Below are 23,096 nucleotides of genomic sequence, written 5' to 3'. Positions count from 1 at the left end.
AGAGATTAATCCTGACAGAAGAAAATCAGAGTAATTTCCTACTACTCAAGTTGGAACTAAAATCTGGTTCTTTTTCCTCTAATCAAGTGAGCCCTTACATGCAGAATACAGACTCACGATACATGATAAAATGAAAAGCAAGCTTCATGCCACCTCCAGCCCTCTGCTGACTCAGTGGGATGGAAAGATGAGGGTCCCTACCCCAAGACAGAGTAAGGGTTATAACTCTCACCACTCCAAGAACAGAGGCAGAGCATACTGACAGTGGAGAGAATTGGGAGCATCTGGATGTCTGTGCGTCTCCCAAGATCACAGGGTCTGCCTCAGATCCACAGGAGAGGAAAGCAGTGCTTTCTCTAGGTTCCCGAAGTTGTAACACATCATACTGACCTGCATCCTATTGTGCAAGGCTGTCCTGGAGAGAGAGAGAGCCCAGGGGTCTGATTTTTATGGGACTATCCAGATACATTTGAGTGTCTTGTCAACAATGGCCAGACATGCATGGACTGGACCACTCCTGCATCCTCGAATTACATCGCTGTAAGACAGTTATGGTCTTAAAGGTCAAATACAACATTTGCCCCTAAATGCAAACTATTGTACTGTAACAGAGTTGCTTGATCTTGCTTATAACTTAACACCTACTAGATTGAGCTAATTTAAGAGATAGCCTGATGGTGAAAAGGAGAAGGAGTCTTATTATATTAATAATAGAAATCTGCTTGGAAGGCCTAGGTCCCACAAAAAGAGCGATTTTCCTGAGTTCTCCTAAGTATACACTCATCACAGTTTACAATAAGGAAAAACGGAAAGCAACCTAAATGTCTAATCTAGAGTGTGGTAGGTCCCTATTAACTATTTAACAAAAATGGAAAATGCTTGTACTAGAATAAGAAGTGAAGATGCAGAATACAGAGGTTCCAGTTCAGGGTAAGCTGACTCCCTCCTGTCTTTCCCACTGAATGGAGATATAAAATGGACAGAATGCATGACTGCTCTAAAATGAAACAGCAGTAGTCAGGTTGGAAAAGAAGATGAGAATGTCAAGTCCTGCTAAATCAGCAGTGAGTTTCCTATTTTCTTTTCCCGCCAGTATTTCCTACCTGGACTCAGGGCAGCCTGAAACCGGAAGTGGGAACCGGTCCTGGACAGAGAGAGCTCCAGAAGAAGGCTCTAGTTATGGCCCAAGAAACAGAAAGAGGATGCTTTTCTGTTTCTAATGCTCAAAGAAAACAGAAGAAATCACCTAGTTTTTAAATCTTTTTTTTTTCCATTTCTTATTATTTTTTCTGTTTCAGCCTCCAGGCAATCTAGGAGTATCCACAGCTGCCACTGTGGCAGAAGCAAGGGGCCACAATGCCTAAAACTCTGAGGGAGAGGATCTTTATTGAGAAGAGAAGCCAGTTTGGGGTTTCAGGGAGGGTAATCACGGTACCAGAACTGGACAGTGGACATGATATTGGCAAACTGCCTGTAAGAAGATACCATGTGAACCTGTCACAGGTAACTGGAAATGTAAATCTAGTTCTCAGAAAAGAGGTCTGGGCTGGAATTATAAGTTTGAATCATCTGCATTTATAAGTTATTTAAAGCTAAATACTCTAGATGTTTTCTCCTATTACTAATAGCTAATTACTGAGATTTCCTTGCAGCATTCTTTAGTATCTGCTCCACTGCCAAAGTAAAAGATAAGACCATTTATTACAATGCTAAAGATGGAGTCTATAAAGTACACAGGATTTTATTTGGTCCCAAGATCTGGGGCCTGGCTCCTAAACCAGCAGTGCTTAGACTCTGCTTGCAATCTCCCTAAAATAACTTTAAAAAACTTTTTATTCCCTCACATATTTTAAAATTTGCATCTGAATTTTTTCATCAAATTTAAATAATGGCAAAAGATGTGATTTCAGGTGTCTTGTAACTACTGGCATGTTTAAAATTAAACTATTACATCACTCTTAAAAACAATCAAGGAATGTAAATACCATAGAGATTTCATTCCCACCATCTTTTACATTTCAAAAATATATATGAACAAACTTTTTTAATTGTCAGAAACTTCATTTCTTTTTCTCCTTGAACTCATACTTTCATTCCATTTTCCCCACAAAATTTTAACCTAATATGCCATGTTTTGATGCTTGAAAATCTTTGATTTATCACTCTATCATAATTTTTTGCAATAAAAATATGCATACAAATTGAAATATTCTCTGGTTCTATAATGCTGTGTTATTTTTTCCTTCTGTATTTAGTTACCATTACAGTTATTAAATAGATAAAGATGATCAAAGAACATAAATGACATATTTAAATAAATGTTAAATATGGAAAGTTAAAACTTTATTGTAAATATATCTTTAATAAGATAATGGGGCCTTTTTTCTTTTTTGTGTGTGAATTCAATTCAATAATGGTATTATAAGTATGTGTTACTTTATTAGCTTCTCTAATATTAAAGTTATGCATCCATATGGTTTAAAGAATCAAGTTGTCCTAGAAGACATATAACAAACAAAAATATCATATGCTTCCCCCTATTTCCCGTTTCCAACAGGCAACGACTTCTATTTTTATCTCCATATATCCAAATAACATACTTATATTGCAATTTCTTGATTTTGAAAAGTTTTAGTCATTATTTATTGACACTCCCCTAAAGCAGATGAGGTTTCACTTTTTTAAACTGAAATATAGTTCATTATCTCTGTTCTTTGGGTAGGTTGAGCTATACACTGTGTTCATTCTGTTTCTTGATATTCCATCATCACTATTACTGCAAAGGGGGAGGGGTGAGGAACTATAGCCTTTCTTGTGCAGGAATGGTTTTGATTTTTTTTTTTTTTTGAAGATTCTTCAAGGCTTCATGATTATAAATAAATTAACACCAGAAAAGAAATAAATTGAAATATAGTTGATGTACAATATTATGTTAGTTTCAGGTGTACTACATAGCGATTTGACATTTGCATACATCATGAAATGATCACCATGATAAACCTAGTAATTATCTGTCTCCATACAAAGCTATTACAATATTATTGACAAAATACCTTATTCTGTATATTACATTCCCGTGGCTTATTGATTTTATAACTGGAGGTTTGTACCTCTTAATCTCCTTCACCTATTTTGCCACCCCTCACACACTCTGAAGGGGCCTTTTTTCAATTAGTTTATGTATCTATAGGTTAATATTACTTACTGCCAGAATTTAGATATACATTTTGTTTTGTTTTGTTTTAATGTAAGCTCTGAAAAAAACTTATTTACATAAATGAGAAGATGGAACTGAAAGGAGTTTTATTATAGCAATAGTCTACAATTATTTGAACCTCTTAAGAGTTACAGAACTAAAATCACATAGTAATGGATAATTAAAAATATTTTTCATGAGTCACCAACTGACGATTCTATTAATTCCTCCTTTAATTTTGTGGAAAGTAAAGAAGTGAAAACCTCCTGAGTTTCAAAAAGATTATTATAATTATTCCTCCTGCTCACTGTCGACACCAATAATTTGAATTCTCTGGCACTTCAGAGGTTCTTCCACCCACAGGGCAATATGCTGTAACGTCTCAGAGGAAGGGAGGCCTTTCTTTCTTAATGTGGGAGCTGGAGGGGATGGGATTATGCAAGGGGAGGTGAGAAAGGAGAAAGCAGCACAGTGAAAGGGTGTCCTCAAGCAGATCAGTTTTAAGGAGAATGAAGGAAGTTGAAATCCAGAAGCTGAATCCATCCTGTAAATCTATCTTGCCCCTTAGAAGCCTTTATGCACCCTTAGTTGTTTTAAACCAACTAGCATTTCCTTTCTTTCATCTTACCCCGTCGTGGGGGAAAAAAAAAAGAGGTAGGAAAGAAAATATAAACCTGAGAATATTTTTTGAGGGTTGTAGAAAAAGGAGAGTCTGATCCCTAGGGATCAGGAAAATTCTTCAGGGAAGGGGGTTGGGTGGGGAGGAGGAGGAAGGAGTGGTAGGTGTCCATGGGTGGGGCAGACAAGGGACTACTCCTACCCCCGGCCCCACAAAGGTAGAGTCTTGAGATAAGGTCTCTTCTTCTGGAATCAGCACCCTGGTATTGCATTTCATTTATTCAACAAACATTTTGAAGGCACTTTCAATGTCAGTCTCTGTGCCAGGCCCCAGGGTACAAAGACCTTTACACTCCTTGTCTTCAAGGAAATTATACCAGCTGCTCAGGACTCAGGGTCTTCACTGAGGTGCTCTAGCCAGCCACCCTCCCTGCTTCCCAGCAAATACTTCTCCACATCCTCCGATTTCTCCCCACCACCCCCCTTCACTATTCTACTACCACCAAAAGCTGTATGATCTCATTTCCTCCAGACACTGTTCAGTGCTTTCTAATGCAGATTGGGTCATGCCATAGTGGGCACTGCAAGTAGATGGGTTATAGGGATGCCCAGCATAGCTCTTCAGGCCCTCAATAATTCAGGGGGGAGGGCTGAGACCTAGGCATTAGGAGGCCACAGTTCAGATACCTCTAGGCAACAAGAAGCTTTTTTCAGTGTGCTGTACAAATATTATCATAATTTTATGTGCGCCCTGGTGTCAAATATGTTGGGAAGCATTGTAAACTACTTTATCAAAGTATGAATCAACAGGTCTGAGCAGAAGTCCAAATGCACTGCCTGGGAGCTACATCTGGCCTGCAGACATCCTTGGTTTGGCAGATACAGTGTTGACAACTTAAAAAAATTTGTTTTTGACATAAAAAAACTTTATTGTTCAATACAGTATTACATACTTTGAACCTTATATAATATTTTAATTTCTGTAGAACTCATTACATGCATTAACCTTGTATGACATTTTAAACTTATTTGAAATTGGTTTGAGCTCCCCAGAGGGCATATTACGTACTTTGGAGCTGAGATCATAATATCCATCACTTGGTTCCAGTAGAAAGCTGTATGCTGTCACTTTCGCTTTCAGTATCTTAGATGTCTGTAATAGCCAGTTTGAGATCATTGTCAACTGTGTGTGGCCTGTAGCTGTACTGTGTCCATGTGCATATTACAAAAATACTTGAGATAGCTAGTTAGATGATTAGAGTAAGGGCCAAACACGCCTTCCCCCCACCCCTCTGACACCCAGGAACTACATCAGCCCCTAAGACTTCAAGAAGGAAAGAGAAGTCCAAATTGACTTAGATTAAGTTTCTGTCACCTCTCCTTCTAGTTGCCTTCCAACTAGGGCTTATATAGAAATTAAGTTCATAGAATTACCACCCTATAAAGAAATAAGATAATATTTCCTGGATGCGCAAGTTTACGAAGATTCATCCTTGCTGTGCCTGTTGTTTCTCCCTATGAAAGCAAACTGTTTTGGGACTTGCATTTTTCTCAGAATTACACTGCGAACATGTAAGTAAAATGTCTAATAACTTTACAGAGTGGTTGAAGAAGTGTAAACAGTAGTTACCTCTTCTGCTTTAACTAGGTTTGATAAGGTTTCACAGATTTAAGATGCCAGTGACAACTGCAGTTTGAGAGAAGGGAAATTATGAATTTATTAAGATTATGGAGGGGAAAAAAATCTTCCTTTTCTTTCCAAGTAAAATAAAAGAGTATCAAGAAAGGTTGTTGTTTTAATGTGGTTCTTTCTAGTCAAGTAAAAATAATGTTTACTGTGAGTTTTTTGCATTTTTTGAGCCTTTCTATTGTAGGTCGTAGCAGTTTCAATAGCGTTAAAAACAATTTGAATCAACAACTCTGATAATTAATCCTATTTTAAAGCTGCTCCATGTTGAATTTTTCTTTCTTGGGTTATTTATACATTGGTTATCGTAACATACATTTACAGAATGCCTACTCTGTGCCAGGCATTATGCAAGGTGCTGAGAGAAAAGGATGAACAAGATACAGTCCTCTCCCTCTAAGAGCTCTCAGTGTAGAGAAAGTGGACAACTGCACTGCAGTGCAGTGATGAGGTGCAATTCAGAGTAGGATGCAGCATGCAGTGGGACACGCATGGGAACGTACCAGCAGAACAGCAAACTGGAAGAGTGGTTAGAGATGAAAAAAGGAGACGGTGGCTGACTCTTAAAGGATGAGTAACAGTTTCCCAGATGAAAAAGTGAGGAAAGTCATTCCAAGCAAGAGGAGCAGTACGTGCAGAGAAATATGGCGAGAAAGCAAGGTGCATTTAGGGAGCTAAAATTTGGTTCAGCATGACCAAGAAGTTAATTTGGAGTGTGGAAGAGAGGGCTGGCAGATAAGGTTGAACAGAAGGACGGATGTCAGGTCATAAAGAATCTTTTATGTCACGCTGAAGGTTTGAATTTTATTTCCAAGGCAATGGGAATTCATTGAAGTCTTTTTAACAGAAGAGAGCCACAATCAGACTTTTATTTTAGGTCAGTTTGTTGGCAGAATGGAGAATCGATATTGGAAATACAACAGGTGGGAGCTGGCGCAGTCATCCAGGTAAGAAATAATAATGGCATGAGCCTAGGTGGTGACAGTGAAGACAGAGAAAAGAGGAGGCAACTGAAGATGTTTAGGACATAGAGTCAGTAAGACCTGATAACTTCCTGGATGTGAGAAATGAAGGACTTTCTGGTCATGGTCATTATAAACACTCGTGAAAATGTTTGATCTCCTTTATGGTGTGAAGTTCAGATTAAAACAAATAATACTCATTCTTACTTTTGAGTCCTAAAATTCTTCATTGAAATCTTTTCACCCTTTTGAGTAAAAATGATTTTGATGGTCTAGTCTCAACATTCAGTACATATTTTTCCGAATCATAAAACCACTATTTGTTGAGAAGGTGACCAAAAAAAAAAAAAAAAAAGGGATGTGGTTCTTTAGAAATGCAGCAATTTCACGTCTCTGTCACCATAGTCTACTACACCTGTTTATACACCCACCTCCTGTCATTATTAATAGTCCTTTGCTTTTTCAATTTTCCATTCAAACCATGGTTTTTTTTTTTTTCAAACAAAGTTTTTAAAAAATAGGCTGACCACCAAACTCGGCGAGTCACTTTTAAAGTCATTCTAATGACTGGTGGAGTTTCGGTTCTCAAATTTGTTTTAAATAATGAGTTATCCTAATGTTTAAAAATTTGGTTGAGGAATACCATCAACCTTCTTAAATGTATCAGAGAAACGCAAGGGAATTGTCATGCAATATGAATTTAAATTTAGGACTCAAATCATGTATTATGACAGGTGTGATTTGAAGGAAAGTGTTCTCGCTAATGTCAACTTGCACACATTTGAATCAACTGGGAAAGGCACTGCTCAATGGACTTTATAGATACCAATTGTAAAACATAATACTGCATTAGTTAGAAACTAATGGATACAGATATAAGTTGTAAAACAAAATATTGCATTAGTTAGAAACTTTGCAAGCCTATTGAATACAAGCTCATTTGCAAGCTCATTATCACATGAAACATATTAGCATGCTTTTAACTTGAACCATTTTTTTCTCCATATGCCCTTAAATTTAATGTTAAATTGCTGTTGTTATAATAAAATATTTAGAACTCTATTACCAGTGGTACTTAATGGTAGAACTCAGGAATAAAGGGAAATAGAGTTTGGGAAATTCCTGACTTCACTAACAATTCCATACAAGACTCAATGTCCAAGACAGAAATTTGGGCCTTGTTTTAAACAATAGATTAGTTCCTGTAACTTGAATTTATAGAAGAAGCCATGGAGATTATCTTGCTCAGCGCTCTAATATGAAGAAACTGAGGGTCAAAGAATTATCTGGTATAACTAACAAGAGAAAACTAGTTGGTAATGGCCCTAGGGTCTAGACCAGAGCTCTTCTCAAGCATCCCTGCCTGTCTTTTCCATGACCTTATCACCACCTTAGTTGGGCCAAAGAAGTTTCAACTAGAAAAGGAACTCTTTTTCATAAAGTTAATAACCCGCCTCTAAATTACATTATATTTTATCAAATCCTGCTTTTCATATCTCTATTCAGTATGCTTAAAGGAAAATACATTCAAACAATCACACCTGTCGAATTTGAACTAGAAGAGATTAGAGACTGTGTGGAGATACAGCCTGAGTTATTCAAAAGAATGAAATTTTTTAAAATTTAGAATATTCTGTTCTTTGGAGTAAACACAGTAATGAGACTATGAGCTGACCATGTCTTGCTCATAAAGATTAGAGATTCTGTTTTAATAACTGGATATGGATGATAGGTAATCAGCATATCACAAGTCTAAGCTGAGTTGTTCCACCTCTCTCTACATAGAAGGGCTCTAAAGCACATCCAGCGTCTATCTAGTTTGTGATTTTCAGAAGTTCTACTTATGGTGCTACTGTAATTGTGAAAAATCTCCAGCAAAGAGAAAGTGGAGGTCTGGCAGGAAACTGCATCAGAGGCTTTCAATGGAGCCCAAAACAGGAACAAACTCAATCTAACTCCTTGTCTCCCCCTATCATCACGGACTGTAAAAAGAGAAGGGGAGCTAGTCATGTTAACGACATGACATATAAGAGTCCTTGGATTTACTGGGAACCTTGCTATTCATATGCAATATTCAGTTGTAGTTACTTGCTTTCTGGCCGTTAAATTCCTTTTCACACATTTGTGCTGAGAGTGCTTACAACTGAGGAACACTTAGCTGCTCAGTGGTATTCATTTTCATATGGGGTGGGTGGGACCCTGGGCCAAAGGAAGTTCAAGGCAATAAAACGATTACTCAAGCCCTTGAAGCTGAGACATTAATATCAAAGAATCAGGCTATTCACTGAAGAACTAACCTTCTGAGTCCTAGTCATGTACTGACAACCCCTTTCACAAAGTGATGGCTATTCCTAGTCAATAAGGGAAGGGAAGTAACATCTGAGCACCTGCAATGTGTTTTACATGTTTCCACATTTTCACAACAGCCCTGTAAGAAATGTATTACCCCACTTCACAAACGAAGGGACAAGTTCCGAGAAATGAGCAAAGTTGCTCAGGATCATACAGCCAAAACACTGGCCTGTCTAAACTCAAAATTCAAGTCCATTCCACCATTCTCTGCTCTTTCCCCAATCTAACAAGAGGTAGAGGATCCCCAAATCTCCATTTGGAATAAAAATATATTGTAAAATCCAATGTCCTTTGGATATGGAGAGAGTTGGCCTTGCTATGATGCCATATTATGTCCCTGTTCACTTTATCTGCAAAATCTGCTGGCTACCCTTCACTTCAAAGAGCCAGAAAGTATCTCTATGATTAACTAACTCTAGGGTGGGGCTTTAAGAAATGCAATTTGATGATGACTGTGGGAACATCTGCTTCACAGCCATCAAGCCAGACCTAATCCTAGCTTCATTGAACTGAGATTGTCAGGTGCCAAGACAAGTGATGACAGGGGGCCCAGGCAGATGTTATGACAAATTAACAAGGGAGGCTGCAGGCCAGGAAAGAGTAATAAAGTGTTTGAAGCATATGCTGAAGTATAATTTCAAGTCATCTAACATTGTTGACTGAAAGAGGTTGTCAGAAAAGTAACCCAGTTTTGACTGAAAGAGCCATAGAGACAAGACAGCTGAGTTCCCAGCAGGATCTGGCTTTGCCATCAGTAGCTTCACTGCTGTCTAGCTAAGCATGTGGGCTGGCTTTCACAGGCAGTGGGATTGTGTAAGATGGAACATAAGGTCATGGCCAGTTTGCCAGAGCCAGTCAAGTGTGATCTACATTTAGAAGAAGAGGAAGAATTTCTGGGCCCTTTCCCCTTAATAGGCCATAGGACAACCTAGGGTCAATCAGAATGACAATGTCGTGGTTTTACTTACCCTATGTGGAAACTGTCTCTAGCACTACCTAGGTCACATTTTTATATCAATCGACTTGGAAAATGCTCTGCTATTATCAGTAGCAGAGTATTTTCATCGTATTCACAGAGGTGAATATTAAAGACCTGCCTAATTGTGACAATTCACACACATTAGGGTACATTTTATCGATGTGAGTTATCTCCCAAATATGCCAATCGCAAAATGCAATGGTGTATTGAAGGGGCCAAAGAATAAATGTGGTAAAAGATAAATATGTAAAAACAGAAAGGTTTTCACCAAAAACTGAAGGATGTGCAAACAGCATTTTAAAATGTGGGGAAAAAAATGTTCACTATCACAGAGGCATCCTACAATCCCACCTGATGGAGTTACCAAGAACTTGTTTTTTGGGGGGTAAAACTGACAGAATTTTTTTAAAAAACCCAAAAACCCAAGATGTGCAAAATAAAATTGCAATTAGTTCACATTTTTTGCCTCTAATATTAAAAATTACAATATTGAATGCAATAAAGGGTACAGTGGGATGGGCTTTCTCATACTCAGCTGATAAAAATATAAATTGCTAGGAGCTCTCTTGAAAGTCAAAATTTCAAAAGCCTTAAAATGTTCATATGCCTCTGCAAGTACAGTGGTACCAGAAACCTGGGGGGTGGGGCAAAGCGATCTGTGTCTTAACAAGCTATCCAAGCGATTCTGATGCACATTTAAGATCGAGAACTACTGCCCTATGGGCTCTCACCCACTCCCATTGCTTACTGACCATCTGTAGAGAGATGAGACCTAAATCGATACCTGTACCCAGATGTCTTTTCTGAATTCCAAACCAACAACTCACTTGGCATTTGCTTTCTGATATCTCATAGATACTTCAAAATAAACATGTTTAACATTCAGTTCAGATATTTCTTCCCCAAATATTCTCTACCTCCAGTGATCCCAATCTCCATAAACAGCACTATCACTTCTACTCAAGAAACCTAAGTGTCATCTTTGACTCCTCCCACTCTCTTCTACCTAAGACTGTGGTTTCACAAGAGGAGGAAGAGACAGAGGGAGAGAGAGAGAGAATAGAGATCTCTCTCTTCCATGTGAGGACACAGTGAGAAGGTGGTCATCTGAAAGCCAGGAAGAACGCTCTCTCCAGAAACCAACCCTGGTGGACCTTGATCTGGGACTTCCAGCCTCCACAACTGTGAGAAAATAAGTTTCTATTGTTTAAGCCACCCAGTATTTATTATATATTTTATTATGGTAGCCTGAGCCAACTAAAACAGATGTCTGTAAACTGTCCATTTCCTTTTATCACCACTGTTACCATCCTTGTACAGACTACCAACATCTCTTACCTAGACTACTGCAGCATCCTTCCAGAAGAGTCTCACCTCCTTCAAAGCACTTTCTATACCCAGTTAGAGAGGGGTATCATCAAGTCAGGTTTTTACTTAAAATCCTTCAGTGGCTTTCCGTTATCGTTCAGATAATGCCCAAATACTTAACAGAGATATGTCAGGATGATATAAGAGATATTAACTGATGGACTCCAACCCCACCCCAATATACTGATCCCTTGTCTTTCCTCCTCTAGACACTTGCTCCCTCAGTGCTTGCGTCGCCTCGCCAGCACCCTCACGGTCAGTCTGTTCTTATGTGTCAATTTCTGGCCATGTGGGAAAGCATCTGGCTGTTCCCACCAGCCCACTAGGGATCATGTTTATCTGTGAGGCTGTGCCAGGCCCTTCTCTTCGGCACCCTATGCAGGCCCCGTACTATATCCTTACCCAGCAACTATAGTGCCCCAAATTTTCTAATTCCTGGCCTCTTTTTTTTTTGGGGGGGGGGTTTAGACCTAAAAGTCAAAAATTTGAAGTTTCTGTTATTGGTTTTCTTTGTGGTACTCTCTTCACATCTTGGGGGAATACCTCTTTGCCTACAGCCCAAGTGGTGGAGGGTTGAAGGTTAATACAGTACTGGCATTAAAAACACATTAATTCTTTATAAATTACCACATTGCATTGCATTGGCTAGAAAGTCTTGTACTCTTCAGCCTCTATGAACAGCTCACTAGTCTCTCTAGCTTTGTTGGGGAAGAGCCATGCTGACTTTTAGTTTCTCAAATAAACCATGATTCTCCCACCTTTGGGCCTTTGCACATAGTGGCCCATCTACCTGGAATACTTTTTTTGCTCTTCCCTTTGCCTATTCACCTTTCATGTCTCAATTTAAACATGATTTCCTTAGGAAGAACATCTCTGCCCACTTTTATACAAGGTTAGGTCTCCTGTCATACATTCCCAGTATACTTAGAATTTCTTTCACCTTGCAATTTATGCACTTATAATTACTTACAATTATTTGTTTAGTGTCTATCCTCCTGGTTAGGTTATAAATTCCATGTGTCTGTTTTCTCTAATGCAGTCTCAGTATCTAGAACATACAAAGTGTTCAATGAATATTTATGACTGATCCACTGTCAAAGTCATATCATTTTAGGGTAGATTTCAGAATTAGGATTCTGGTACCATATCTGTTTATCTATAGTATCCTACAATTGCAAAACATGCTGGGTTTTTTTTTTAAGTTCCATTTGCAACTACTTTTCTGAATGAATCAGGATTTTATCAATACACATTTGGAAAGAAATTTGTTTGCTCACATACAACCATCATCCATACATCCTAGTTTAAAAATTTTATCTCTATCAAAATAATCTCACTGTCCTCATGAAACCTAGGCAACAACTTTAGAATGAATAAATGGTATATATTTGAACTCGATCAAGTACAGTTACATTTCTGAAATACTATTTCTGCGTAAGATTTCACTTGAAAAGAGAGCTTGAAAGCCACTTTTAAACAATGGGTTTCAGTCCTAGAGACGGAACAGAATTTCTACAATAGGTTGGATGAAGCCTAGACAAAGACCTGTGAGACATCTGTAGGAAAAGTATTATTTCATCCTACCTACTTTGTGGCCAATTGAAACATTTACAATAATACTTGTAGTTTGAGGTTTTATTCCCTTCTCTTACAATTATCCTACATAATTTTTCCTTCCCCAGTTTACACAATAGAGGTATGTTTGTCAGTCACCTGGGGAGAAAGAATTGAGGGAGAGGAGGAGAGCTCTAAGGGAAAGAGGTCGGCCTTAGGCATCTCCTAAGCTACATAGAACACTGATTATCCCACCATGAATCTTCTCACTTTTCCTATTATACAACCCAATAGAAAACACAAAATATATCTGACTCCATGTCATATTGGGAATGACACCAATAGATGTATGTCATCTTCAAGACAATCATGGTTGCACCACATTAAAGAAATAATTTAGCTACAGCAGCAATTCTCTGAAGTCCATTCAACAGAGAATCCATCTCACTAATTAATCTCAAGACCTGAGTCATCAATCCATTACAAGCTGCCAACAATATATCATCTTCACTTGGATGTCAAAACCAACATGTCTCAAATGGAACTCATTATTTCCTCCACAAACTGGCTTCCCTTCTTAATTTCTCTGTTTGAACCAGTGCTCCAATCATAATTCTACTCATCCAAATTTACAACCTACTCTCTGTCCTAACCCCATCAGAGAGTTGTCAAGGTGTAATACAAGGCCAGGGTGGGTCAGAGAGCCCTGTTGCATTTGTTTAAAATGCAGACTGCCATGGGCTTCCCTGGTGACACAGTGGTTAAGAATCAGCTTGCCAATGCAGGGGACACGGGTTTGAGCCCTAGTCCAGGAAGATCCCACATGCCGCGGAGCAACTAAGCCCGTGCGCCACAACTGCTGAGCCTGCGCTCTAGAGCCTGTGAGCCACAACTACTGAGTCCACGTGCCAGAACTACTGGAGCCCGTGCTCTGCAACTGCAAAAAGAGAAGACACTGCAATGAGAAGCCCACACACCGCAACGAAGAGTAGCCCTTGCGGGGCTTCCCTGGTGGCGCAGTGGTTAAGAATCCGCCTGCCAATGCAGGAGACATGGGTTCGAGCCCTGGTCTGGGAAGATCCCACATGCCATGGAGCAACTAAGTCCATGAGCCACAATCACTGAAGCCCATCCACCCTAGAGCCCGTGCTCCGCAACAAGAGAAGCCACCACAATGAGAAGCCTGCGCACCACAATGAAGAGTAGCCCCCGCTCGCCGCAACTAGAGAAAGCCCACACACAGCAACGAAGACCCAACGCAGCCAAAAATAAATAAACAAAATAAAATAAATAAACAAATAAATTTTTTTAAAAAAGAAAAAAGTTCCTGTTTTTTAAAAAATGAGGACTACCAGACTCACCTCAGACCTACTGAGGGTTGGGTTGGGGAATCTTCATTTTAAATTAGCTCTTGGGCTTCCCTGGTGGCGCAGTGGTTGAGAGGCCGCCTGCCAATGCAGGGGACACGGGTTCGAGCCCTGGTCTGGGAGGATCCCACATGCCACGGAGCAACTAGGCCCGTGAGCCACAATTACTGAGCCTGCGCATCTGGAGCCTGTGCTCCGCAACAAGAGAGCCCACGATAGTGAGAGGCCCGCGCACCGCGATGAAGAGTGGCCCCCGCTTGCCACAACTAGAGAAAGCCCTCGCACAGAAACGAAGACCCAACACAGCCATAAATAAATAAATAAATAAATATTAAAAAAAAAAAAAAAAAAAATTAGCTCTCCAGGGAACTTCTTAGGTCAACTAAACAGAATCAGTGCTCTAAAAGAAATGATCCAATTACAGAAAGACACACTGTGGAGGAGCAGCTAGGTGAGTAAGGCATCCTGTCCAAAGGGCACAAGAGGAAGTAAAGGAGTCCCAAGCAGGTGGATGGAACACAGAGGCAGACAAATAGAGTAAACAGTCTGTAAGGGTTCAATACTTCTGAAGTCACCTTTTAGATCTGTTCATGAATAGCCTTCACCAGGATCGGGCAGGAGAGACTCTAGTTCACCACAAAGAGCATCAACAACAAGTCCTGTCAGAGACTAGTTCTGAGAATTAAAATACACAGGAGAGGAACAGTGGCAACTCACGTAACAATGTACCCATTCCAGGGTTATCATCGGCCTGTAGGATAACAGCTCTGTTTGACCACAAAGAGACCTAGGGAACAATACAAGAGGCTGGTAGGAGGCTGGGAGTAATGATGGGCTCCATTTGTGTCAGCCAGAATTTGGCTGCTAATAAAAGAAGCCATTCTAGCTCATTTAAACTTAAAGGGACTTAATATAACAAATTAGGTGCTTACAAAATTGTTAGAAAGTCTGGGGAAACAGGCTCCAGTCTGAGCTTCCAGGAATGATTGCCAGACATGCCAACCAAGGTAGCTATTGCCTGTGTCATGGTCAGAAAACTGGGGAACGATCAGAAAGCTGGGGAATAAGGAAATGGGAGTCTCAACTGCTGGTTCCAGGCACACTGCCTCAGTCCAGATCCATGTCATCAAAATGGATGTCCCTGGCACCCACAAAAGTAGGTATCAGACGCTGGGGCCTCTGCTACACTGCCATCGAAAAACCAGATCCTCCACGTCCCTGCTTGCTAGTGGAAGCAGCAGATGTGCCACCTCTGTCTCACTTCCGTCTTCCAAATACGGCATTCATATGTCTGCTTGGGCAGAGGCTGGGCCACACGTGGAATCTGAGGAAGTCTGGGAAATGGAGGCTTCAGCTTTCTATCCTCTATCGTGTTACAAATGGGAGGGAGGTGGAGCTGTGTGAGCCATGTATGATATCTCTCTCACCGTCATACTCAGCTGTAAGCTTCCCTACTATAGGGAAGGGACCTGATTTTAACTGTTTCAGAAGTCCCAGCACTTTGCAGAGTGTCTGATGAATAGTGGGGGAAGGAAGAAAGGAAGGGAGGAGAGAAGGAAGGAAGGGAGGGAGGGAGGGAGGGATGGAGGGATGGAATACAGGAAGGAGCTCAGGACCAAGTCGGACAGAAGCTATAGGTGGAAAACACTGGGATATTCAGTTTTGACAGTATTTAAAACTTAAGATGAAATGAAGCAGGGACTGACACTAATAATTCTTATTTCTTAGTAGCTTTTGGTTTCAGTCTGTTTGTCTTCATTTCCATGACTATAAACTTAATACAGTTCAAATTCCTTATGTCTGGAAAAAATCAATTGTCCCCTAACTAGTGTCCTGCCCAATTTTTCCCCATTCTATCCATTCTACACACTGATCTCTGGCTGAGTTTCCTAAAATAGTGGTCTTCAAACTTTTTACTTGCAAACATTTCCAAAAAAATCTTGTAAAGCTTTGTATCCTCTTGCACATTATTAAGTTGACATCTAAAACTTTTCATCCCAAGCTAAAACAGTTGCAAAGGATGTAACTTCCAGTGTATTGTAAATATTGTCTCTAAAAAAAAATTACAGTACTTTAAAAAATATATCCAGGGCTTCCCTGGTGGTGCAGTGGTTGAGAATCTGCCTGCCAGTGCAGGGGACACGGGTTCGAGCCCTGGTCTGGGAAGATCCCACATGCCGCGGAGCAACTGGGCCCGTGAGCCACAATTGCTGAGCCTGCGCGTCTGGAGCCTGTGCTCCGCAACAAGAGGGGCCGCGATAGTGAGAGGCCCGCGCACCGCGATGAAGAGTGGCCCCCGCTTGCCGCAACTAGAGAAAGCCCTTGCACAGAAAACGAAGACCCAACACAGCCAAAAATACAGAAATAAATTTAAAAAAAAAAATCCAATAGTATCTAAATTACCACATCGTCTATTTTTAAAAAATACATGAACAAGCTGTTCTTTAATAATGAGATTTGGCATCTTTCCTTTTCCTCCTTGAACTTGAATTTATTTCCATTCGCTTCTATCAAAAAATTTCATCCTAATACGACATATTTTTATTATTGTCTTTTGTCAATTGTCTAATTATCACAACGAAAGGCATAAATGTTGAAATTATATTTTTTATATCAGTGACCATGAAGCTGTGTTTAAAAATTATTCTAGATTGAGTTATCAGTTTATTACTATTAGTATAGTATTGATAAAAAACATATGAATATATTATAAATTGTGATAAGTAATTATTAAACAGAAAAACCAAAATTTTATTTTAAATATATCTTTTAATGAGCTGGATGAGGACTGGCTAGTTTTGCTAAAATTAGGTCAAATATCTAATTTTTGCTAAAATTAGGTCGGGTATCAGTTTAGCCATAATTACTTATTACTTATTACTTATGACTAAATTGAGATAGGGTTCAACCCCAGTATTATCTCCACAACTTTTTGTGTTTTATTATTAATGTAGATGTTGAGAAAAATTTGTTCATGTAAATAAATAGGTAGGAATAGAGGGAATTTTGTTACAGCAATGCCCTCAATTCTTTGCACTGTCAGAAACATATGCCAAAAATCAGGGGAAACCTAGCACCAAAAATTTGTTTTTAATGATCTATCAATTGACAACTTGATTGTAGATCTTCCTGTGATTTTACTAAAAGCAAACTAGGAAGCCATCTAATTGCAAAAGGATTTATTATTCATTCTTTAGTGGGACTCCCTTTCTCAACACCAATACCAATACCTATACTGAATTACACCAGTGGGTTACAGAGGTTTTTCTACTGTAGGGTAATACATGATGGAAAGATTAGGGTGAGAGAAGGCCTTTCTTCTTTAAAATATGAGATAGTGGGGAAGGGGTGTGTGAAAGAAGAGGTGGAAATGTTGTATCCTCAGGCAGATCAGCTAAAAAAATCTTTTTCAGGTTTATTGATGTATAATTGACAAATAAAATCATAAGATATCTAAAGTGTACAATGTGATGATTTGATATATGCATACACTGTAAAAGGATTTGTCCCATTGAGTTAATTAACATATCAAGCACTGCACATATTTACCTTTTTTTTTTTTTGGTGAGAACATTTAAGTTATACTCTCTTAGCAAATTTCAGTTATACAGTACAGCGTTATCAACAAGTCATGCTATACATTAGATCCTCAGACTTTATTCATCTTTTTTTGTACCCCTTTACCAATCTCTCCCTATTTCCCTCACTGCACCCCACCCCACACAAAGAAACTACTTTCCTACTCTGTGTTTCTGTGAGTTTGACTTTTTTTTTTTTTTCCATATTCCACATATCGTGATACCATGCAGTATCTGTCTTTCTCTATCTGGGTTATTTCACTTAGCATAATGCACTCCAGCTTCACCCAAGTTGTTGCAAATGATGGGATTTCCTTCCTTCTTAAGCCTGAATAATATTCCATTATATATATACTACCACATTTTCTTTATCCCTTCACTTGAGGACAGGCACTTAGGTTGTTTCTACACCTTGGCTATTGTGAATAATGTTGCTATGAACATGGGAGTACAGATGTCTCTTCAAGATAGTGATTTAATTTCCTCCAGATATGCACCCAGAAGTGGGATTACTGGATCATATGATAGTTTTATTTTTCATTTTTTGAGGAATCTCCATACTGTTTTCCATAGTGGCTGCACCAATTTACATTTCCACCAGCAGTGCACAAAGGTTCCCTTTTCTCCACACCCTTGACAATACTTCTTATCTCTGGTCTTTTAGAGGACAGCCATTCTAAAAGGTGTGAGGTGATATCTTATCATGTTGTTGTTTTTTTTTTTTTGGCTGTGTTGGGTCTTCGTTGCTGCACGTGGGCTTTCTCTAGTTGCGGCAGCTTCTCTTGTTGCAGAGCACGGGCTCTAGGTGGGCAGGCTTCAGTAGCTGTGGCACACAGGCTCAGTAGTTGTGGTGCACGGGCTTAGTTGCTCCGTGGCATGTGGGATCTTCCCGAACCAGGGCTCGAACCCATGTCCCCTGCATTGGCAGGCAGATTCTTAACCACTGTGCCAACAGGGAAGCCCCTCTTATCATGGTTTTGATTTGCATTTACCTGCTGAGCACATTTTCATGTACCTGCTGGCCATTTGTATGTCTTCCTTGGAAAAATGTCTATTCAGATCCTTTGCCTATTTTTTAATTGAGTTATTTCCTTTTATGCTATTGGGTTGTATGAGTTCCGTGTATATTGTGCATATTAACCCCTTATAAATATGTGGTTTGCAAATATTTTCTCCCATTCCTGTCCTCAAGTGAAGGCATACAGAAAATGTGGTAGTATATATATAATGGAATATTATTCAGCCTTAAGAAGGAAGGAAATCCCATCATTTGCAACAACTTGGGTGAAGATGGAGGGCATTATGCTAAGTGAAATAACCTATTCCATAGATTGCCTTTTCACCTTACTGATGGTTTCCTTCGCTGTGCAGCTTTTTAGTTTGATGTAGTCTCATTTCTTTGTTTTTGCTTTTGTTGCCTTTACTTTTGGGGTTAATTCCAAAAAATCACTGTCAAGACCAATGTCAAAGAGCTTACCTCCTTATGATTTCCTCTAGAAATTTTACAGAATCAGGTCTTATATGAAGTCTTTAATCCACTTTGAGTTGATTTTTGTGTATGATGTAAGATAAAGGTCCAGTTTTCCAACACCATTTACTAATATTATCTTTGTTTGCTATGGTCTTGTGGGTCTTGTGGATGCAAGCCCCATTGGCTTTCAGAGCTAGGTGTTTTGGGAGCTAGTCAAATGGAAGCCCTAAAAGCTGGGGTGCTGAATGTGGGGTCCAAACCTTTCACTCCTCAGGGAAAAGTTGGTAGTCAGTGGATTAGTCCTTATTGTATGGCTCTGTGCCAGGGGCGAGGTTTATGGTGAGAGAATGTCTCGGTCTCTCCTGTCTGTTTTGACGTGGGAATTTTCTTATTTGTCAAATGTGTAGGAACTGCTTGGCTAGTTTCTGGATCTCTTTCAGTGGGAATTGCTCCATATGCAGCTGTACGTTCTGTGCGTCCATGGGAGAAGGGTAGCTCAGGAGCCTTTCAGGTTGCCATTTTGGTCCTCTCTCCAGAAATTATTTTTTCAGATCACTTTTAAGGAGTGCAAAGAGAAACTAAATATCCAGAATCCTAATTCCCTTAAAACTTTTTTTGGCCTTCGTATCTCTTGTAAAGTACCTGTACCATAGTATAGGTATAGGTACAGTTTGAAGACTGCTACCCCCAAACAGCACAATTTGCCTAAGTAGTATCTACTTATTGGCATAAAATATTCACAGTTTGAAAAAAAACTTTTAAGTTGAGAGTGACTAATCACTTAAACATGTATTTTAAAAGAGATCACTATTAGGTGACTTGACAACTGGTAAACATATGTGTAATGTCACCATTTCTAGAACTGAGGGATATTTTTGCAGTTATTTCTAAAATTTTACCCAAAATGTAGGGTTTCTTTTGCATAAGAAGCTGTTGTTTAATCAACAGTGCATTTTATAACTTGAGGAAATACACTTCTAAAGAAGGGGGTGGGCAGGAGCAGAGAGGTGGTTTACTGTTCTCGGTCCTGCTATTCCAGAGCCAAATGAAAACTTCCTCCAGAAGTGACCTGTCGGTCATTAACGTGCACTGGAGCCCCATCCTGGAGTTCTTAAATAATTTTATTAAAATAGGTGGAGGAGGACACTATAAAGAGGGCAAATAAATCAATATAACTTGATACATTATAATAGAGGGGAAATATCTCTACTTTTACATTTGATAATATTTATTCATTAGTGTTCATAGTGCAGTTGTGCTGTAAAATTAAAAAACAATGACAAGCTAAAATAAGAAGTAATACACTCTTTGGGGTAAAAGGTCAAATTTTTAGTGTACATTAATTTGTTTGATTTGCAGTATACGTTTAGTTGCCTACTTAGTTGTCTTTGGAATTAATAAAAGATTATTTATATATGAATATATATTAAAAATCTTTATAGCAAAAGGTATCAGAGGTACTTATAGAGAACTCAGGTTCTCTCCACTTAGGTGGGGGGGTGGTAAGGAGCTGGTGACAAAGTGTACCACATACCTTGATGTTTGTGAAAATGTTTATTCCTTTCCAGCCTATAAATTACAAGACAAAGTGTGACGACAATGGAAGGTGACTTTCTTTTACTTTTTATTGTTGAGAGTTTCAAACATATGTAAAAATGGATTATTACAATGGACCTCAAATGTCTATCCACTAATATTATTTCATCTATACTCCCCACACTACCCTCCCCTCCCACCACTGGATTATTTTAAAGCAAATTCCACTCTGTTTTACCATATTATTTCAGGGCATATCTCCCAAAAATGACTTTTTAAAACACACAACCACAATACCATTATGATACCTAAAAATTAACAATACCTGGCTATTTTAAAATGCATAGGAATTTGCACATCTACAGGATTACTTTCTTCAAATAATCATCTTAAAAGGCTATAATGATGCTAAATGCTAGCATTTCTAAATACTTTTTAGAAGTATTTTGGAATACTTCTCAGGATTATTTTCAGGATTTGCAATGTATTCCTTAATTATCCCAAGTGATGACAAATCTTTACTCTTCAAGGGTAGACTTGACTTGAAAACAGTCAAAAGTCTTTGGGAATAAACCCCAATAAATAGGGGGAGTAATGAGACTGGGAAGGACTGGTTCTGTTAAAGAGAGTAATATACACAGAGGCACAAGGTGTGTCCCCCTTTCATGAAAGGAGTCTGATGCTCATAAACTAGCTCAGAAATTACCCTCAGTGACCAGAGATGCTGAGTGAGAAAAAGAGCTCAGTTGTTTTGGGAGCAGAAGCTGGAGAGAAACTAAGAGGAGGATGTGAGAGGCAGCTGCTAGAGAGCCAGCCAACTGGTGAAAGGAAGTTATGCTTAATCTTTGTACCCTAAATTCCAGTGATTCCAGGCCACTTTCAGGATTTATCTTGCATTTCAGTCCTCTGTGCTTTTGCAAACAATGTTCCCTGTGATTGGAATGCCTACTCCCACTGGGTGGACTCACTGGGCGAATCGCTAGTCATCCTTTAAGACCTTGATCAAATATTACTACATTCCTTGACTCTCTCTGGAAAAATTAGCTGTTCCATCGTCTGGTCCCAGTTGTACTTTGTAGGTATCTCTTCTAACATCTCTGTGACTACGTTATAATTATTCAGATACGTATATATTTCCCCAATTAGACTGGGAGCTTCATTTTTGTGTCTTTGGCACACAGACAGTGATTGGCACACAGTAGGCCTTCAGTAATCATTTGTTTAGCACACAGATAAAATTAATAATCTATGTATTTTTACATGGGGTAGACCTTGAAATGTCCTCACAATGCAGCAAAGTAACTGCAGGCTTGAAATATTACAGAATAAAGCAAAGAAGAAAAGCCTTATATGCAAGAGCAGTTTTTGTAACAGAAACCCTGGAAGTTTCAGATGCTGTCAGTGGAAAGTTACAGCATAGAACTACCCAGAGAAATGTCAGCAATTTCTTTTCTTCTTTTTAAAAATAAAATTTCCAAATCCATTTTTTAGGATCATAATTGTTTTATTTTTCTTTGAGGGACTGATACTTGAGGAGTTAACAAATTAAGCACCAGTAAAAACTGAGATCAAACTTAGTTGATGCACATTTTTCTCAAAATAAATTTGGAAGGCAGAACACAAAGCATAAGAAATGAATCATCTACTTCAAAGAGAACAGATGATTGACTCTTAAGGTCACTGTGTAAAAACTAAAGAAATTTGTAATGATTGAAACTATGAAGTATGCTCTCCTGTCAGGACGATTCATATACTCCTCTCACTTTCTCTCCCACCTTCTGCCCCAGAGCAAGAACAGCCTATCCACTCCTACTCCAATGACCTGGTCTTGGGCCCTGGTGGGAAGCAGAAGCAACTCTTCCAGCATTATGCCAGTGGCAGTGCCACACCTGTGGCATAGTCCTAGGATGAGAAATAAAGGAGTTTGTGGGTAGCCCAGGTGGATAGAAAGGAGCAAGGGGAGAGCCACCCATAAAGAACAATTACATCTGATGTCACCTGTTCTTGGTTGAACCTGAATCTTACCCAGACAATAAAGCCTGTTTTTCAGACTGCTTTCTGGGCCCCAGTTGGCTCACAGCATATTTTCAAACCAATTTTTTAAGAAAATTCAGTAAGTCCACAGAAATTTTTCAATCCTTCTTGTCAGGTGGTAAATATCCTGCTGAACCATGTTTGTATGGAAATAACCTGATTTCGATACAGAAGAAACAGGACTGAAGTAGCTGAGCAACAGGTTTGCTTAGTTTTAAAGGTTACATTGCACAACCTGGGCAAGGCATCCCATGATATAAAACACTGTTCTAACTCAACACGGAAATCTGGCCAGACCACCCAGGGATTTACAAAAGCTCTTTGGCCCCCGCAGCACTGACCTCATGACACATGGCCTCTTGGATCCTGTGGCCACTCTCAATTGGAGAATACA

This window comes from Balaenoptera acutorostrata, chromosome 7, assembly GCF_949987535.1.
Source record: "Balaenoptera acutorostrata chromosome 7, mBalAcu1.1, whole genome shotgun sequence".
NCBI lineage: Eukaryota > Metazoa > Chordata > Mammalia > Artiodactyla > Balaenopteridae > Balaenoptera > Balaenoptera acutorostrata.
This window is presented reverse-complemented; position numbering follows the sequence as displayed.